The following is a 14,315-nucleotide window of genomic DNA, read 5'->3' on the forward strand; positions in this document are numbered from 1 at the left end:
CCCCCATACAGTGCATCTCCCCCTCACTGAGGCCCGGACTCCACATTACTCTGCAGGAGTCCTGTGTACCTGTGCATGGTTAAGTGCGGCCGTATACCGGAAATACCCCCACAAGACCCTCCGTGTAACGGGAACACCCCACAAGACCCTCCGTATACCGGGAACTCTCCAGAAGACCCTCCGTATACCGGGAACACCCCACAAGACCCTCCGTATACCGGAAACACCCCACAAGACCCTCCGTATACCGGGAACACCCCACAAGACCCTCCGTATACCGGGAACACCCCACAAGACCCTCCATATAAAGGGAACACCCCACAAGACCCTCCGTATACCGGGAACACCCCACAAGACCCTCCATATACCGGGAACAACCCACAAGACCCTCCATATACCGGGAACACCCCACAAGACCCTTCGTATACCGGGAACACCCGAGACCCTCCGTATACCGAGAACACCCCACAAGACCCTCCATATACCGGGAACACCCCACAAGACCCTCTCCGTATACCGGGAACACCCGAGACCCTCCGTATACCGAGAACACCGCACAAGACCCTCAGTATACAGGGAACACCCCACAAGACCCTCAGTATACAGGGAACACCCCACAAGACCCTCTGTATATCGGGAACACCCCACAGGACCTTCCGTATACCGGGAACACCCCACAAGACCCTCCGTATACCGGGAACACCCCACAAGACCCTCAGTATACAGGGAACACCCCACAAGACCCTCCGTATACCGGGAGCACCTCACAAGACCCTCTCCGTATACCGAGAACACCCGAGACCCTCCGTATACCGAGAACACCGCACAAGACCCTCCGTATACAGGGAATACCCCACAAGTTCCTCCGTATACAGGTGACACCCCACAAGACCCTCCGTATACAGGGAACACCCCACAAGACCTTCCGTATACCAAGAACACCTCACAAGACCCTCTGTATATCGGGAACATCCCACAAGACCCTCTGTATATCGGGAACACCCCACAAGACCCTCAGTATACAGGGAACACCCCACAAGACCCTCAGTATACAGGGAACACCCCACAAGACCCTCAGTATACAGGGAACACCCCACAAGACCCTCAGTATACAGGGAACACCCCACAAGACCCTCTGTATATCGGGAACACCCCACAAGACCCTCTGTATATCGGGAACACCCCACAGGACCTTCCGTATACCGGGAACACCCCACAAGACCCTCCGTATACCGGGAACACCCCCACAAGACCCTCAGTATACAGGGAACACCCCACAAGACCCTCCGTATACCGGGAGCACCTCACAAGACCCTCAGTATACAGGGAGCACCCCACAAGACCCTCAGTATACAGGGAACACCCCACAAGACCCTCAGTATACAGGGAGCACCCCACAAGACCCTCCGTATACCGGGAACACCCCACAAGACCCTCAGTATACAGGGAGCACCCCACAAGACCTTCCATATACCGGGAACACTCTGTATTACCACATTATGGTCTGACAGGCGCCATTGTCATCAGATAATATATATTTTCCTTCTCCTTTTAATGTTATGGCTGTACCGGTGTATACAATAATGAGGGAATGCATGAACCCTTCCCACATCACTACAGCCTGAATGTCTCCTGTGGGAGAGTCGCCGTCTCCATGAAGCCCCAGGCTCCCAGCAGAAATATAGGCCTTATTTATCAAAAAGGCCTCAGTTACCCATAGCAACCAATCAGCGCTCAGCTTCCATTTCTCACACTGCTCTGGTAGAATGAAAGCTGCGCTGTGATTGGTTGCTATGGGCAGCAGAGCCGGAGCAGACATCTCCCCCCAGCGCTGGGTCGGAGCCCCCTGTATAATGTTTTATACATAAAATTGGTGTCAATATCCCCCCTGTGTATAAGAACAAATCACCAGACCCCCCTCTGATGGGGCCACCTCCATGTCCGATTTATTGGAGGCTCCGCCCTCATCAGCGTCACATGACGGCGTCTCATTCATCCGTTACAATGGCGCCGGATTCCTGACATGAATGAAGTCTGTGCAAAATATTCACATATCCCCCCCCCCCCCCCCAACAAAAATCATGTAAATGCCGCCACGTCAGAAAACTTTCTATATTTATCGACTGTGATCCGTTTCTACAGCAACCGAAGTTCTGAAAATGATGTCAAGTAACGAACTTCACAAAGTTGCCATGGAAACTGACAGGAGACAAAAAATTAATATCGGAATATGTTCTCTCTGCATCTCGCTTCTCCGGATGCATGGTCGCCTCCAGGAGAGGAGCAGACGGCGGAATCTGAGTTTCCAGGAGCTGCAGTACCTGATGTAGCCACAGACACAAGGGGCGCTATTACTGAAAAGAACAGCTGCAAAGTGACTGCCCACAACCACTAGAGGGAGCCAACAGCTGGCCTCAATGATACGTCAGTATACAGGGAGCTCCCCCTAGTGGTGGCTGCAGACAGGATCTTATCATGTATCTCTGTATACAGGGAGCTCCCCCTAGTGGTGGCTGCACACAGGATCTTATCATGTATCTCTGTATACAGGGAGCTCCCCCTAGTGGTGGCTGCAGACATGATCTTATCATGTATCTCTGTATACAGGGAGCTCCCCCTAGTGGTGGCTGCAGACAGGATATTATCATGTATCTCTGTATACAGGGAGCTCCCCCTAGTGGTGGCTGCAGACAGGATCTTATCATGTATCTCTGTATACAGGGAGCTCCCCCTAGTGGTGGCTGCAGACAGGATCTTATCATGTATCTCTGTATACAGGGAGCTCCCCCTAGTGGTGGCTGCAGACAAGATCTTATCATGTATCTCTGTATACAGGGAGCTCCCCCTAGTGGTGGCTGCAGACAGGATCTTATCATGTATCTCTGTATACAGGGAGCTGCCCCTAGTGGTGACTGCAGACAGGATCTTATCATGTATCTCTGTATACAGGGAGCTGCCCCTAGTGGTGACTGCAGACAGGATCTTATCATGTATCTCTGTATACAGGGAGCTCCCCCTAGTGGTGACTGCAGACAGGATATTATCATGTATCTGTGTATACAGGGAGCTCCCCCTAGTGGTGGCTGCAGACAGGATCTTATCATGTATCTCTGTATACAGGGAGCTCCCCCTAGTGGTGGCTGCAGACAGGATCTTATCATGTATCTCTGTATACAGGGAGCTCCCCCTAGTGGTGGCTGCAGACAGGATCTTATCATGTATCTCTGTATACAGGGAGCTTCCCCTAGTGGTGGCTGCAGACAGGATATTATCATGTATCTCTGTATACAGGGAGCTCCCCCTAGTGGTGGCTGCAGACAGGATATTATCATGTATCTCTGTATACAGGGAGCTCCCCCTAGTGGTGGCTGCAGACAGGATATTATCATGTATCTCTGTATACAGGGAGCTCCCCCTAGTGGTGGCTGCAGACAGGATATTATCATGTATCTCTGTATACAGGGAGCTCCCTCTAGTGGTGACTGCAAAAAAAAAAAAAAAAAAAACACACACCAGTAAAAAGTCCTGGCCCTAAATGTACCTGAATGTTGGGCAGCAATGAAGATACAATGTGGTTATCACATATCGCTGTATTGACACAGAGATCCGGACCTGCAGGATTAATGGTTACAAATTCCAATATTTACTGTAAGCAGAACCACATGTAGAGTAAACAGGACAGACCTGCAACACCGGCTGCTGCTGACGCTTTGTCGCTCCCCCTCCGCTGGGTCCTGACACAGTAACCTGTTTTCTTATCTATTCGGCCGGTGACGCTCGCTGCGCCCGGATATTGATTAGCGGCTCCACAACAGCACAGCACAATCTGGATGTGAAGATGAATGGAAAAGAGGCGGAGGCGGGATCTGGAATAGAAACGTACAAGAAGGTGACCCCGCGGCCGGGGGGCTTACACAGCAGCAGATTCAGTGCAGGGTCTATGCAGAACATCACGGGGTCCTCAGCTAATCTCACCCATCATTACAGCGTCTACACAGCTTTCCCAGACTCCTGAACGGCTCACAGGATAGCATGCTGCCCTCCGTAACATCCTAACAGACAAGTGTGAACAGGTGCATACTGAACAGGAGACAAACTAACAAATAAACAGCTGCACTCCGAGACGCTAAGGTATACGGACATCGAATATAGCAGTTTGGACGTGCATTAGCGCTAAACAAATACAAAAAATATATAAAATTGAGACGCTTAGCCTATAAATAAAGGCCAGTTTTAAGTGAGCCCAGCAGCCAGTGTCAAGGCGTATCTCTAAGGCCTCCTTCACACATCCGTGCAAAGCAATAATATTTTAAATGGTCCGTGGTGAAGGTGTGCGTGTGTATATATGTGTGTGTGTGTGTGTGTGTATATGTGTGTATGTGTATATATGTGTGTGTATGTGTGTGTGTGTACGTGTGTCCCTGTATGACATCTGGATAGCAGACAAACAGCATGAGTTGTATACTTACCTGTCTCCAGTGATGCTGTTACTTCCGGGTCCGCGGTGAGTGAATATTCAGGAGCATAATGAGTGGCCGAGAGGGCACAGCAGAGGCAGAGACAGTAGCGCTGGAGACGGCAGAGACAGCAGAGGCAGAGACAGCAGAGGCAGAGACAGCAGAGGCAGAGACAGCAGAGGCAGAGACAGCAGACGCAGAGACAGGTAAGTATAATAAAATTCTTTTTTACGTCACCTGTGTTTTCTCTGGTATCAGTTCGCGATCCGTGTGACATCCGTACTGCCGGCAGAAAATGGACATGTCACAATATGCGGGCGGCACGGTGGCTCAGTGGTTAGCACTGCAGTCTTGCAGCGCTGGGGTCCTGGGTTCAAATCCCACCAAGGACAACATCTGCAAGGAGTTTGTATATTCTCCCCGTGTTTGTGTGGGTTTCCTCTGGGTTCTCCGGTTTCCTCCCACACTCAAAAAACATACAGATAGGGACTCTAGATTGTGAGCCCCAATGGGGACAGTGTTGCCAATGTATGTAAAGCGCTGTGGAATTAATAGCGCTATATAAATGAATAAAATTATTATTATTATAATTATGGAGCACATGGACACACGGTCCATGTCACAACACGGACGTGTGCGCAGAGCCATTGATTTTAATGGGTCTACATGTGTCTGTGTTTCTGGTACATGTGAACACAGGCGTCACACGTACCGGAGACACGGATGTGTGAAGGAGGGCTTACGCTGGGTCCCTACCTAAATGCCTCGATCCGGCCTCAACAGCTTACAATCTTATAGGCGGGCAGAACCAGCTAATTGGAAATTAAACATCGCTTTAAGTGGTAAAGGGTGCTCAGCCAGAAGCATGACCCCATAATCCAAAATAAGAAAACTGACAGCACCTCCTAACAGACAAATGTGAACAGGAGCAACCTGAACATGATAATCTTAATTACTCACCGGTAATGGGATTTTCAATAGCCCATGACAGCACCACCTGAGAGATGGGTTTCGCCCACATCAGGACGGGAAACCCACTGATAAAAAGGCGGCACCTCTCCTCCACATCAGTAGGTTTACAGAGCCAGAGAGGACCAACAAAACACAACAAACAGATTAATCATACCACCACCCAAGGAAAAACACCAAACACTCCCCGAAGGGTGCCCACAACCAGTGAATAGGGGGGGAACTAAGGGTGCTGTCATGGGCTATTGAAAATCCCATTACCGGTGAGTAATTAAGATTTTTCCCTGCCGCCCATGACAGCACCACCTGAGAGATTTATAAAGACCACCACCTTAGGGAGGGACCACCGCCTGTAAGACCCGTCTCCCAAAGGAAAGGTCAGTTGTGGAGGATACGTCCAGCCTATAGTGGCGAAAGAAAGTACCAGGAGACGACCAAGTAGCCGCCCGACAGATCTGGTCAATAGAGGCATCTGCCCTCTCTGCCCAAGACGTAGACACTGCTCTAGTGGAGTGTGCCCTTATGCCCTGAGGAGGAGTGGTGTCTTTAGCAGAGTATGCCAAGCAGATGGCATCCCTGACCCATCTGGCCAAGGTAGCCTTAGAAGCCCCATGCCCCCTGGATTGCCCCTGAAATGTGACAAACAGGACCTGAGTTTTTCTCCATTCCCTAGTCCTATCTAGGTACGTGATTAAGGCCCTCTGGACATCCAACGTGTGCAACCTAGCCTCCTTCTCGTTATGAGGGGGGGGTCACAGAAGGAAGGGAGCACGATTTCTTGGGACCGATGAACGGGTTTAGAAACCTTGGGCAGGTAGAAGGGATCAGTCCGCAACACTACCCTATCATCCAGAATCTGGGTATAAGGGTGAACTACGGTCAAGGCTTGGAGATCCCCCACCCGCCTGGCCGAGGTGAGTGCGACGAGGATAAAAACCTTAAGTGACAGCAGTTTGAGAGGGACCTCCCCTAAGGGTTCAAAGGTGGCCCTGTGAGGGCATCCAACACTAAATTGAGGTCCCATGGGGGAACCCTGGGAGCCTGAACAGGTACAGACCTGGACTTAGATTTAATGAAACTGCAAATCCACTCATTCTGTGCCAGACTACAATTAAACAGTGCCCCTAAGGCCGACACCTGCACCTTGAGTGTACTGGTGGAGAGCCCCAATTCCAACCCCCTCTGGAGGAATTCTAGTATAGCCGAGATAGGAGGGGGGTCCTCAGCCCGAGCCCCGGACTGAAGGAGAAAACGCTTCCAGACCCTCCCGTAAATGGCTGTGGTGACCACTTTTCTACTGTGAAGAAGAGTGTCTATCAAGCCAGAAGAAAAACCCCGTCGAGCTAGCAGCCGCTGCTCAAACGCCAGGCTGTCAATGGAGAGCCGGGTCGGGGGGGGGGGGGGGGGGTGACGAGACTGGGCCCTGGGAAAGGAGATGAGGGGCGTCCGCGAGAACCCAAGGATCCACCAGAGATAGTGTCCGCAGCCAGTAAAACCATGCCCGCTTCGGCAAGAAGGGGGCGATGATAATAACCTCTGCTCTGTCGTCCCGGATTTTCCGGAGAACCGAAGGCAACAGGATCAGAGGAGGAAACGCGTACAGGAGGCCGTGAGACCAAGACATCTGAAAACGCATCGAGGGCAACAGGATCGTCTCGGGGGTTGAGAGAGCAGAACCTGTCCACTTTCCGATTCGCCTTGGTAGCGAACAGGTCTAGAACAGGGACACCCCATAGAAGCGTGATCTTGCGAAAGACCTCCGGGTCTAAGGACCACTCCCCCTGATGGAGACAGTGCTGGCTGAGGAAGTCTGCCTCCTCGTTGTCCGTCCCCTTGATATGAAGAGCTGTCAAGGAGGAGAGATGTTGTTCGGCCGGCTGGAAGATGCGCATAGTCAGAGTCAGAAGAGAAGGGAATCTGGTGCCGCCCTGATGGTAGACGTACGCCACAGTCACCCTGTTGTCCGAAAGGATCCGAACATGGCGACCTCTCAAGAAGGGGAGGAACCCCTCTAGTGCCTTGAGAACCGCCATGAGCTCCCTGTATTTGGAGGACTGGCTGACCAACTGAGCGTCCCAGGGACCCTGAAGCACCTGTTGGCGCAGGTGGGCACCCCTGTTGTGAATGTTAGTTATGTTTTGGCTGCTGGGAGGCTCCCTCTGGTGGCCAGGAATGGTTTGGACTTGGACCAGGTGTGTTGTGCAGTGGGTGTTTCCTTTGCTAACTCTCTGCTTATTTAAGTCCTGGTCTGATTGCAGGCTGTTGCCGGATGTCAGTTGTTCTTTGTATCTCCAGCCTGCTTAATCCTGCTCTACACCACATCTTCCCCAGATAAGTGCTTGCTCTTTATTTTTCTGGTTCTTTTGTTTATCTGGGTTTGTCATTTGCTGTGGTTGGTTTCAGTTTAATTGCTTGCAGGGATTTTCACCCTTAGTGGATTGTTGGGGAACTCCCTGCAGTTCTGTTTGGAGTATAGCTCCTTTGGGTCCATGTGTTTGTGGCTTGTTGAATTTGTTGTGATTCTTGTTTTCTGTTCATTGGTATGACAAGGGCACCTGGTATAGGACGGAGTTCAGATCGTGCGATCTGAGGGCCTTTTTGTACTATCAGGAAGTTGGTATTTTGCAGGGTTTTTCTCTGGCCACCGTCAGTCCCTTTCCTGTCCTTTCCTATTTTAGTCAGTAGGGCCTCACCTTTTGCTAATCCTGTCATCTACCTGTGTATTGTGTTTTCCTATATCACCGCAGTCTTTGAATGTGGGGGGATAGCTATTCTTGTCTATTTTCTGAGGCAGAGAGTTACTCATCTTTCCTACCTTTAGGATAGCTAGTTCTCCGGCTGGGTTCGCGGTGCACAGGATGTTAGTTCACCCCTCGGCTACTTCTAGTTGTGATGGTTAGTAAGGGGATGGCGGCCAGATTAGTTGCCAATGCTCTTGTCACCTTTTGCCAATGATTTGTGGTGGTCTTCCATGGTTCCGGATCATAACAGTAAGTGTCGGATGTACTGTTATGATCCGGAACCATGGAAGACCACCACAAATCATTGGCAAAAGGTGACAAGAGCATTGGCAACTAATCTGGCAGCCATCCCCTTACTAACCATCACAACTAGAAGTAGCCGAGGGGTGAACTAACATCCTGTGAACCGCGAACCCAGCCGGAGAACTATCCTAAAGGTAGGAAAGATGAATAACTCTCTGCCTCAGAAAATAGACAAGAATAGCAAGCCCCCCACATTCAAAGACTGCGGTGATATAGGAAAAAAAACACAATACACAGGTAGATGACAGGATTAGCAAAAGGTGAGGCCCTACTGACTAAAATAGGAAAGGACAGGAAAGGGACTGATGGTGGCCAGAGAAAAACCCTGCAAAATACCAACTTCCTGATAGTACAAAAAGGCCCTCAGATCGCACGATCTGAACTCCGTCCTATACCAGGTGCCCTTGTCATACCAATGAACAGAAAACAAGAATCATAAAAAAGTCAACAAGCCACAAACACATGGACCCAAAGGAGCTATACTCCACACAGAACTGCAGGGAGTTCCTCAACAATCCACTGGAGGGGGAAAATCCCTGCAAGCGAATAAACTGAAACCAACCACAGCAAATGACAAACCCAGATAAACAAAAGAACCAGACAATAAAGAGCAAGCACTTATCTGGGGAAAATGTGGTGTAGAACAGGATTAAGCAGGCTGGAGATACAAAGAACAACTGACATCCGGCAACAGCCTGCAATCAGACCAGGACTTAAATAAGCAGAGAGTTAGCAAAGGAAACACCCACTGCACAACACACCTGGTCCAAGTCCAAACCATTCCTGGCCACCAGAGGGAGCCTCCCAGCAGCCAAAACATAACTAACATTCACAACACACCCCACCCCCAACGGCTGGCATCCGTGACTATTGTGTCCGTGACCGGGGAAAGCCAAGGAACCCCCATCCGGAGTTGAGAGGGGTCCTGCCACCAACCCAGGGAGTGCAAGGTGTCTGCAGACAGGATCAATTGTTTCTCCAAACAGTCTCCAAACAGTCTCGGAAACTGAAGGACCTCCATCTGGAGGATTCTGGAATGCAGTTGGGCCCACCACACTCCTGGGATGCAAGAGGTAAGAGTCCCGACCAGCGACATAGCCTGCCGTAAGGACATGCTTGGGCAACTCCTTACAGAAGAGAGCAAGGACAAGATCCTGGCGACCTTGTCCTCTGGCAGGTGGCACAACTGGCTTGTGGAGTCCAAGACGAGACCCAGGAAGACTTGACACTGGAGAGGCTGGAGTCTGGACTTCTGCTGATTCACCACCCACCCCAGGCTTTCCAGGATGGTGATGACCCTGGTCACGTGAGCAGCACATAGAGACTCCGACTGACCCACTATCAGGAGGTCATCCAGATACGGAACGATCAATATGTCCTGTTCCCAGACATGTGCCATGACCTCCGCGAGGACTTTGGTGAAGATCCGTGGGGCCATGGAAAGCCCGAATGGCAGCGCTGTGAATTGGAAGTGTCTCAGCCTCCCGGAGACGTGTAGTGCGAACCTGAGAAACCGCCGGTGAGACGGAAAAATAGGGATGTGATAATAGGCGTCCTTTAAGTCGAGGACCGCCATAAAACACTGGATACAACAGCCTGACAGTTGACTTCATGGTCTCCATTTTGAAGGCTCGCTGCACCAGATGCAAATTCAAGTTCCTCAGGTTGAAGATGGTGCGGAAGGTGGAGTCCGGCTTCCGAACCAGAAACAGAGTGGAGTAAAAGCCGTCCCCTTCTTGTTCTATGGGGACGTCCTGAATGACTTTCCTCGAGAGGAGAGTCAGCACTTCTACTTCCAAGGCCATTTGCCGCTCTGGGGACCGCAAGGATGTTATTATTAGAGACCCCCGAGGAGGAGAACTGAAGTCCAATTTTAACCCTTCCGCCACAATCTGAAGGCGCCATTTGTTGGAGGAGATCACCTTCCAGGCATGGAGGAAGAGGGACAGCCGGCCCCCTACCTGATGACTGGCGTCATTGGGAGGGTTTGTTCTTAGTATCGGAGTGCTTGCCAAAGAGAAAGCCCGAGGTATTCTTTCTACGGTCCTTCCACTGATCTTGCGGTTTTTGGGACTTCTTCGTGAAAAACTGACGTCTCCGAAAGGGCCGGCTGCGAGAGGACGTCACCGGGAAAACCGGAAACCCCTGTTTCTTATCGGATGCCTTAGTGAGGAGGTCATCCAGGCCAGAGCCAAAAAGATAGGTACCTTCACAAGGCATGCTGCATAGCCGTCCCTTGGATTGGACATCACCCTTCCAATTTTTCAGCCACAGGGCCCGATGCGCGGAATTGGAAAGCGCCGCCGACCTGGCGAAAAGTCTTAAGGAATCAACCGAGGCATCTGCCATAAAGGCTGCAGCACCCTGTATTAAGGGCAAGGACGAGATAATATCCTTCCTCGGAGTGTCATTTCGCAACTGGTCTTCCAATTGCTGAAGCCACACCATCAAAGACCGGGCAACCCAGGCGCTGGTCACGGCAGGGCGCAAGCCACCTGCTGTGGATTCCAAGTTCCTCTCAGAAACCCATCAGCCTTCCTATCCAGCTGATCTTTAAGGGACCCCAAGTCCTCAAACGGCAAGGTAGTGGAGCGGGAAGCCTTGGCAATAGCGACATCAATCTTCGGGGTTCTATCCCAAGATGTAGACGCCTCCCCATCCACTGGGTACTTCCTTTTAAGGGAAGAGCTAAGATTCAATCTTTTGTCCACTTTTCTTCACTGGTTAGCTATGAGACCCTGAAGCTTCTGGGGAATAGGAAACCCCTTAAGTTTTTTGGAATCCAAGCCCCCAAACATGACATCCTGGGTAGATTCGGGTCCTCTGAGGTCCACCATTCCCATGATCGAACGCACCGCCTTCACCAAGGGTCCCACGTCCGCAGTAGGGAAACAAAAACGACCACCTTCATCGGAAGAGGGGGAGGAGTCAGAATCGGAGGGGGAGGATCCCAAGGAGCCTGATGACCGAGAGTCATGAGCCGAACCCGCCGAGGTATCGGGAGTAGACAGCTTAGGATGACGGGATTTCTTGCGTCTCTTGCCCCCCTTAAGGGATTTAAGGGACTCCTGTACTTCCGTCCTGATAATGGAACGTAATTCAGATGAGAACCCTGGCCCTTCTTTGAGGAGGGTCTGTTGGATACAGCCTGCACATAGGGCCTTGTTGTAATCAGAAGACAGGGAGGATTGGCATATTGCACATTCCTTGTGACGCTGCTTGGAGGTACACGTTTTCTGTACCTAACAAGAGAGGGGACATGGAAACGGGGTCTTAGTAATATGGCTGACCACGAAGTTCACTCACCCCCACGACTCCTGGCAATACCGGATCAGGAGGCGGATTCTTATCTTCCTTGGACCTCTTGGGACCCACCGACCGAACGCTGCCCGGACTGGATACAGCATTCCTGGAACGATCCGCTGAGCCGCGTTCTGAGCCACGCTGTGGCGACTCCTTGCGCTGCTCTTTGCTGCGGGGTGAATCTCCTGCCATAATAGAGAAGAATGGAGGAGAAAAACTCACCAGTCCCAGGCGCCGGCCACATTTTAAACGGAGATCCCCGTTACATGGGCGCCGCCATCTTGGATCCTAGTGCGCATGCGTACACCATTCACTTCCTGGTCGCACTGCGCGCGTCACCAGGGTACTCGCGTCACTTCCGGCCGGAGCGTCCTGCTTCACTCCAGCGTGCTGCACAGCAGGGACAAGCCTTCCAGCGGCCGCCGTGAGTGCGCACATCCCTGGAGCGACGCCGGGCCGAGCTCCCGCTCCAGGCCCGCGCCTCACCGCCGCAGAGGTCCGAGACTGAGGGGGGGTGCATGCAGGCCCGAGCACCGGCTTCTGGTAAGTACCAGGCTTCCACACCGGGTCGGACCTGGGACAGCAATGGGTTGTTCATACCAGGACAGGAAACCAAAACTGATGTGGAGGAGAGGAGAGGAGAGGTGCCGCCTTTTTATCAGTGGGTTTCCTGTCCTGATGTGGGCGGAACCTATCTCTCAGGTGGTGCTGTCATGGGCGTATCATGTCATGTCAAGACCCTCCGTATACAGGGGACACCCCACAAGACCCTACGTATACAGGGAACACCCCACAAGACCCTACGTATACAGGGAACACCCCACAAGACCCTCCGTATACCGGGGACACCCCACAAGACCCTCCGTATACCGGGGACACCCCACAAGACCCTCCGTATACCGGGGACACCCCACAAGACCCTCCGTATACAGGGAACCCCCCACAAGACCCTCCGTATACAGGGAACCCCCCACAAGACCCTCCGTATACAGGGAACCCCCCACAAGACCCTCCGTATACCGGGAACCCCCCACAAGACCCTCCGTATACCGGGAACACCCCACAAGACCCTCCGTATACCGGGAACACCCCACAAGACCCTCCGTATACAGGGAACACCCCACAAGACCCTCCGTATACAGGGAACACCCCACAAGACCCTCCGTATACAGGGAACACCCCACAAGAACCTCCGTATACAGGGAACACCCCACAAGACCCTCCGTATACCGGGGACACCCCACAAGACCCTCCGTATACCGGGGACACCCCACAAGACCCTCCGTATACCGGGGACACCCCACAAGACCCTCCGTATACCGGGGACACCCCACAAGACCCTCCGTATACCGGGGACACCCCACAAGACCCTCCGTATACCGGGGACACCCCACAAGACCCTCCGTATACCGGGGACACCCCACAAGACCCTCCGTATACCGGGAACACCCCACAATACCCTCCGTATACCGAGAACACCCCACAAGACCCTCCGTATACAGAGAACACTCCACAAGACCCTCCGTATACAGAGAACACTCCACAAGACCCTCCGTATACAGGGAACCCCCCACAAGACCCTCCGTATACAGGGAACCCCCCACAATACACTCCACAAGACCCTCCGTATACAGAGAACACTCCACAAGACCCTCCGTATACAGAGAACACCCCACAAGACCCTCCGTATACCGGGAACACTCCACAAGACCCTCCGTATACCGGGAACACCCCACAAGACCCTCTGTATATCGGGAACACCCCACAAGACCCTCTGTATATCGGGAACACCCCACAAGACCCTCCGTATACAGGGAACACCCCACAAGACCCTCCGTATACAGGGAACACCCCACAAGACCCTCTGTATATCGGGAACACCCCACAAGAGCCTCCGTATACAGGGAACACCCCACAAGACCCTCTGTATATCGGGAACACCCCACAAGACCCTCTGTATACCGGGAACACCCCACAAGACCCTCCGTATACAGGGAACACCCCACAAGACCCTCTGTATATCGGGAACACCCCACAAGACCCTCCGTATACCGGGAACACCCCACAAGACCCTCCGTATACAGGGAACACCTCACAAGACCCTCCGTATACAGAGAACACCTCACAAGACCCTCCGTATACAGGGAACACCCCACAAGACCCTCCGTATACAGGGAACACCCCACAAGACCCTCCGTATACCGGGAACACCCCACAAGACCCTCCGTGTACCGGGAGTAGGACCTCAGAACATACTGGGTGTCACTTCCTCGGGTGCAGGTTGTGTTGTCAGTGTGGAGAAATTAGTAATTACATAGCCGCTCTATATACGCCGCACTGGCTCTGTATACGCCGCACTGGCTCTGTATATGTGGCGCACCGGCTCTGTATATGGCGCACCGGCTCTGTATATGTGGCCCACCGGCTCTGTATATGTGGCGCACACATACAGCCGCTCTCTTCTCCGCCGTCTCCTTTTCGCCCTCCCGCGCCGTCAACTGTTTATATTTATAACGAGTAAAGTCACGTGACTTAGATTGGG

The 14,315-nt window shown here is 52.3% G+C and overlaps 1 long non-coding RNA gene across 1 annotated transcript; it reads right to left on the bottom strand.

Moving 5' to 3' along the window:
- Window positions 1-3,690: 3,690 nt before the first annotated feature.
- LOC142256608 (uncharacterized) lies at window positions 3,691-14,260 on the bottom strand. Its single transcript, XR_012727547.1, has 3 exons — window positions 14,224-14,260; window positions 4,695-4,739; window positions 3,691-3,866 (listed from the first exon to the last, which is right to left on the bottom strand). It is a non-coding gene; the product is annotated as an uncharacterized LOC142256608 (long non-coding RNA).
- Window positions 14,261-14,315: the final 55 nt, after the last annotated feature.

This window comes from Anomaloglossus baeobatrachus, chromosome 11 (genome assembly GCF_048569485.1).
Source record: "Anomaloglossus baeobatrachus isolate aAnoBae1 chromosome 11, aAnoBae1.hap1, whole genome shotgun sequence".
NCBI lineage: Eukaryota > Metazoa > Chordata > Amphibia > Anura > Aromobatidae > Anomaloglossus > Anomaloglossus baeobatrachus.